Source organism: Arachis hypogaea, chromosome 12 (assembly GCF_003086295.3).
Source record: "Arachis hypogaea cultivar Tifrunner chromosome 12, arahy.Tifrunner.gnm2.J5K5, whole genome shotgun sequence".
In the NCBI taxonomy this organism is placed as follows: Eukaryota; Viridiplantae; Streptophyta; class Magnoliopsida; order Fabales; family Fabaceae; genus Arachis; species Arachis hypogaea.
In genome coordinates, this window is record NC_092047.1 from 76,023,838 (window position 1) to 76,030,046 (window position 6,209).

The 6,209-nt window shown below is 38.8% G+C and overlaps 1 non-coding gene across 1 annotated transcript; it reads right to left on the reverse strand.

Annotated features, from left to right (window-relative positions):
• Positions 1-3,909: 3,909 nt before the first annotated feature.
• On the reverse strand, positions 3,910-4,017 carry LOC112731088 (small nucleolar RNA R71). Its single transcript, XR_003166880.1, has one exon. It is a non-coding gene; the product is annotated as a small nucleolar RNA R71 (small nucleolar RNA).
• Between the last annotated feature and the right edge of the window lie 2,192 nt (positions 4,018-6,209).

A 6,209-nucleotide genomic window follows, 5' to 3' on the forward strand; every position in this document is an offset into this window, starting at 1 on the left:
TCTTCTAGTTGAAGTCCATGAAACTTACAATTCTGTTGCAGAAGAGAGACTAACTGAGGCTTAAGTTTAAAATTGTTAGCTCCAATGACAGGTACAGAGATGCTTCTGCCATAAAAGTCAGAGGTAGGTGATGAGCGGATAATTTATATGCTTTTTGGCATTATTTTTAGTATATTTTAATTAGTTTTTATTATATTTTTATTAGTTTTTAAATAAAAATCACTATTCTGGGTTTTACTATGAGTTTGTGTATTTTTCTGTGATTTCAGGTATTTTCTGGCTGAAATTGAGGGACCTGAGCAAAAATCTGATTTAGAGGCTGAAAAAGGACTGCAGATGCTGTTGGATTCTGACCTCCCTGCACTCAAAGTGGATTTTCTGGAGCTACAGAAGCCCAATTGGTGCGCTCTCAATTGCGTTGGAAATTAGACATCCTGGGCTTTCCAGCAATATATAATAGTCCATACTTTGCTCGAGATTTGATGGCCCAAATAGGCATTCTAAGTCAGCTCAAGAATTCTGGCGTTTAACTTCAGAACTAGCACAAAAGCTGGAGTTAAACGCCCAAACTGGCACAAAAGCTGGCGTTTAACTCTAAGAAAAGTCTCTACACATGAAAGCTTCAATGCTCAGCCCAAGCACACACCAAGTGGGCCCGGAAGAAGATTTCTACATTAATTACTCATTTCTGTAACCCTAGGCTACTAGTTTTCTATAAATAGGACCTTTTGCTATTGTATTTACATCTGGGGACATTTAGTCCTTAGACCTTTGAGGCTGGCCATTCGGCCATGCTTACACTATTTGTTCTTATGTATTTTCAACAGTGGAGTTTCTACACACCATAGATTAAGGTGTGGAGCTCTGCTGTTCTTCATGAATTAATACAAAGTACTATTGTTTTTCTATTCAACTCAAGTCTATTTCTTCTCCAAGATATTCATTCGTTCTTTAACTTAATGAATGTGATGATCCATGACACTCATCATCATTCTCACCTATGAACATGTGCCTGACAACCACCTCTGTTCTACTAGCAATGGCTTGAATGCGTATCTCTTGGGTTTCTAATCTAGGATTGGAACCTCCGTGGTATAGGCTAGAATTATTGACGGCCATTCCTGAGATCCGAAAAGTCTAAACCTTGTCTATGGTATTCCGAGTAGGATCTGGGAAGGGATGACTGTGACGAGCTTCAAACTCGCGATTGTGGGGCGTGTGACAGACGCAAAAGGATCAATGGATCCTATTCCGACATGATCGAGAACCGACAACTGATTAGCCGATGTTGTGACAGAGCATCAGGACCATTTTCACTGAGAGGACGGGATGTAGCCATTGACAACGGTGATGCCCAACATAAAGCTTGCCATGGAAAGGAGTATGAATGATTGGAAGAAGGCAATAGGAAAGCAGAGGTTCAAGGGGAACAAAGCATCTTCATACGCTTATCTGAAATCCACCAATGAATTACATAAGTATCTCTATCTTTATTTTATGTTTATTTTCATCACCATAAACTCCATAACCATTTGAATCCACCTGACTGAGATTTACAAGATGACCATAGCTTGCTTCAAGCCGACAATCTCCGTGGGATCGACCCTTACTCACGTAAGGTATTACTTGGACGACCCAGTGCACTTGCTGGTTAGTTGTGCGGAATTGTGACAAAGTGTGATTCACGTTTAAGAGCTCCAAGTCCTTTGGCGCCATTGTTGATGATCACAATTTCGTGCACCAAGTTTTTGGCACCGTTGCCGGGGAAGGAACGAATGAACGAACAATAATTTCGCATTCGTTTCCGGCAACAACACCAAGTTTTTGGCGCCGTTGCCGGGGATTGTTCGAGTTTGGACAACTGACGGTTCATCTTGTTGCTTAGATTAGGTATTTTTCAGAATTTTTAAGAATGAATTCTAGAGTTTCAAGGTGATGTTCTTATCATCACAACAGCTGATTGATTCTCATCAATTTAGCTATTGAATGTAATGTCCTGCTGAAGCTTGGCCAAACATGTCTAATCCTTTTTAGACTGAAGCTTTAGACTAACATTGCATGATTCCTGGAATTCTTATTAAAAGTTTTGATTCTCTTTATTTTCTTTTCTATATAATTTTCGAAAAAAATACAAAAAAATTTTAAAATCATAAAACCAAAAATATTTTATGTTTCTTGTTTGAGTCTATTGTCTAATTTTAAGTTTGGTGTCAATTGCATGTCTTTATCCTTCTAATTTTCGAAAATTTATACATATTGTTCTTCATTAATCTTCAAGTTGTCCTTGATGATTTCCTTGCTCTGATCTTTAAATTCTCTTGTTTAGTGTATTTTGTTGTTTTTCATATGCATTTTTACATTGTTATAGTCCTTAGTATACAAACATTTAAGTTTCGTGTCTTGCATGCATTGTTTATTTGATCTTAGTTGCATTTTTATTGTTTCTCATCATCAAAAATTCAAAAATATTTTTCAAAACTATGTCTTTTCAAGTCAATAATACAGAGAATTGAAGATTCAGAACATTCAGCAGAGGAATCAAACAGAAAAAGCTGGGCGTTCAAAACGCCCAGTGAAGAAGGAAAACTGGCGTTTAAACGTCAGCCAGGGTTAACGCCCCAAAAGGTAGATATTTGGGCGTTAAACGCCAGAATGGGCACCATTCTGGGCGTTTAACGCCAGGGTGACACTAGAGGGAAGATTTTGTTTTTAATTCACATTTTTTTCAAGTTTTCATAATTTTTCAAAATCAAAATTTTTTCAAATCATATCTTTTCAATTATATCTCTTTCAAAATCAATTTCTTTCCATTTTATATTAATTTTTACTATTTTCAAAAATCCTTGCTATAATTAAAGATTTACTTCAAAATTTTCAAGTTGTTACTTGCCTATTAAGAAAGGATCAAATTTTAAATTTTAGAATCATCTCTTTTAATTTCTTGATAGTCAAGTAATCAACTTTAGTTTTAAAAACTTTCTTTTTCTAAATTGATTTTCAGTCATATCTTTTCAATCACATCTTTTTCAAAATTAATTTTCAATCATATCTTTTTAATTTCTGATTTCAAAATCTTTTTCAAAAATCACTTGATTTCTTTCTCAATCATAGTTTTTGAAAACCAATTACCAAATTTTCTAAATCTCTTACTTTAATTTCGAAAATTTCTTCCCCTCTTCTCACATCCTTCTATTTAAGGGACTAAGACCCCTCATCAAGGTGCAATTTGAACTCTGTCCCTCTTGATAAGTTCGAATTCCCTCTTCTCCACCTCCTCCTTCTATTCTTCTTTTCCTCTGACACCTCAAGGAATCTCTATACTGTGACATAGAGGATTCCCTACTTTCTTGTTCTCTTCTCTTTCATATGAGCAGGAACAAAGATAAAGGCATACTTGTTCAAGCTGATCCTGAACCTGAAAGGACCTTGAAGAGAAAGCTAAGAGAAGCTAAAGAACAATTCTCTTTAGAAGGCCTAACAGAACTCTTCAAAGAAGAAGAAACCATGGCATCCGAAAATAACAACAATGCCAACAATGCAAGGAAGGTGTTTGGTGACTTTACTGCACCTACTCCTAATTTCTATGGGAGAAGCATCTCAATCCCTGCCATTGGAGCAAACAAATTTGAGCTTAAGCCTCAATTAGTTTCTCTAATGCAACAGAATTGCAAGTTTCATGGACTTCCATTGGAAGATCCTCATCAGTTCTTAGCTGAGTTCTTGCAAATCTGTGACACTGTCAAGACCAATGGGGTTGACCCTGAAGTCTACAGACTTATGCTCTTTCCTTTTGCTGTAAGAGACAGAGCTAGAACATGGTTGGATTCACAACCTAAGGAAAGCCTGAACTCTTGGGAAAAGCTAGTCAATGCCTTCTTGGCAAAGTTCTTTCCACCTCAAAAATTGAGCAAGCTTAGAGTGGAAGTCCAAACCTTCAGACAGAAGGAAGGTGAATCCCTCTATGAAGCTTGGGAAAGATACAAGCAATTGATCAGAAGGTGCCCTTCTGACATGCTTTCAGAATGGAGCATCATAGGTATTTTCTATGATGGTCTGTCTGAACTATCCAAGATGTCATTGGATAACTCTGCTGGAGGATCTCTTCATCTGAAGAAGACGCCTGCAGAAGCTCAAGAACTCATTGAAATGGTTGCAAATAACCAATTCATGTACACTTCTGAAAGGAATCCTGTGAATAATGGGATAGTTCAGAAGAAAGGAGTTCTTGAGATTGATACTCTGAATGCCATATTGGCTCAGAATAAAATATTAGCCCAACAAGTCAATATGATTTCTCAGAGTCTATCTGGAATGCAAGCAGCAACAGGCAGTACTAAGAAAGCTTCCTCTGAAGAAGAAGCTTATGATCGTGAGAACCCAGCAATAGAAGAGGTAAATTACATGGGAGAACCCTATGGAAACACCTATAATCCTTCATGGAGAAATCATCCAAATCTCTCATGGAAGGATCAACAGAGACCTTAACAAGGTTTCAACAACAATAATGGTGGAAGAAATAGGTTTAGCAATAGCAAGCCTTTTTCATCATCTTCTCAGCAACAGACAGAGAATTCTAAGCAGAGCCACTCTGACTTAGCAACCATTGTCTCTGATCTAATCAAAACCACTCAAAGTTTCATGACTGAAATAAGGTCCTCCATTAGAAATTTGGAGGCACAATTGGGTCAGCTGAGTAAGAAAATTACTGAACTCCCTCCTAGCACTCTCCCTAGCAATACAGAAGAGAATCCAAAAAGAGAGTGCAAGGCCATAACCACATCTCACATGGCCGAACATGGAGAGGAGGAAGAGGCAGTGATTCCCACTGAGGAAGACCTCAATGGACGCCCACTGACCTCCATGGAGTTCCCTAAAGAGGAACCATGGGAATCTGAGGCTCACGCTGAGACCATAGAGATTCCATTAAATTTACTTTTGCCATTCATGAGCTCTGATGAGTATTCTTCCTCTGAAGAGGATGAAGATGTTACTGAAGAGCAAGTTGCTAAGTACCTTGGAGCAATCATGAAGCTAAATGCCAAGTTGTTTGGTAATGAGACTTAGGAGGATGAACCTCCATTGCTCATCAAAGAACTGGATGACTTGACTAGGCAGAGATTACCTCAAAAGAGACAGGACCCTGGAAAGTTCTCAATCCCTTGTACCATAGGCACCATGACCTTTGAGAAGGCTCTGTGTGACCTAGGGTCAAGCATAAACCTTATGCCTCTCTCTGTAATGGAGAAGCTAGGGATCATTGAGGTACAAGCTGCAAGAATCTCACTAGAGATGGCAGACAATTCAAAGAAATAGGCTTATGGACTTGTAGAGGATGTCTTGGTAAAGGTTGAAGACCATTGCGTCCCTGCTGATTTTATAATCTTAAAAACTGGGAAGTGTATGGATGAATCCATCATCCTTGGCAGACCCTTCCTAGCCACAGTAAAGGCTGTGATTGATGTTGATAGAGGAGAATTGATCATTCAAGTGAATGAAGACTCCCTTGTGTTTAAAGCTCAAGGATATCCCTCTATAACCATGGAGAGGAAGCATGAAGAGCTTCTCTCAATAAAGAGTCAAACAGAGCCCCCACAGTCAAACTCTAAGTTTGGTGTTGGGAGGCCACAACCAAACTTTAAGTTTGGTGTTGAACCCCCACATTCAAACTCTAAGTTTGGTTTTGGGAGGTTCCAACATTGCTCTGAACATCTATGAGGCTCCATGAGAGCCACTGTCAAGCTATTGACATTAAAGAAGTGCTTGTTAGGAGGCAACCCAATCTTTACTTATCTATGTTAAATTTCTATTTTCTTTTGTTATTTTATATTTTTTGTAGGTTGATGATCATGTGAAGTCACAAAAACAATTAAAAAAGCAAAAACAAAGTGAAAAACAGAATGAAAAAAAGAACACCCTGGAGGAGATAGTTACTGGCGTTTAAACGCCAATAAAGGTAGCAGAATGGGCGTTAAACGCCCAGTCTGGCACCATTCTGGGCGTTTAACGCCAGAAAAGGGTACCAGACTGGCGTTTAACGCCAGGAATAGGCAAGAAACTGGCGTTAAACGCCAGAAATGGGCAGCAGCCTGGCGTTTAACGCCAGGATTGGCAGAAAGGGGCGTTTTGCACGCCACTTGGTGCAGGGATGAGATATCCTTGACACCTTAGGATCTGTGGACCCCACAGGACCCCACCTACCCCACCACTCT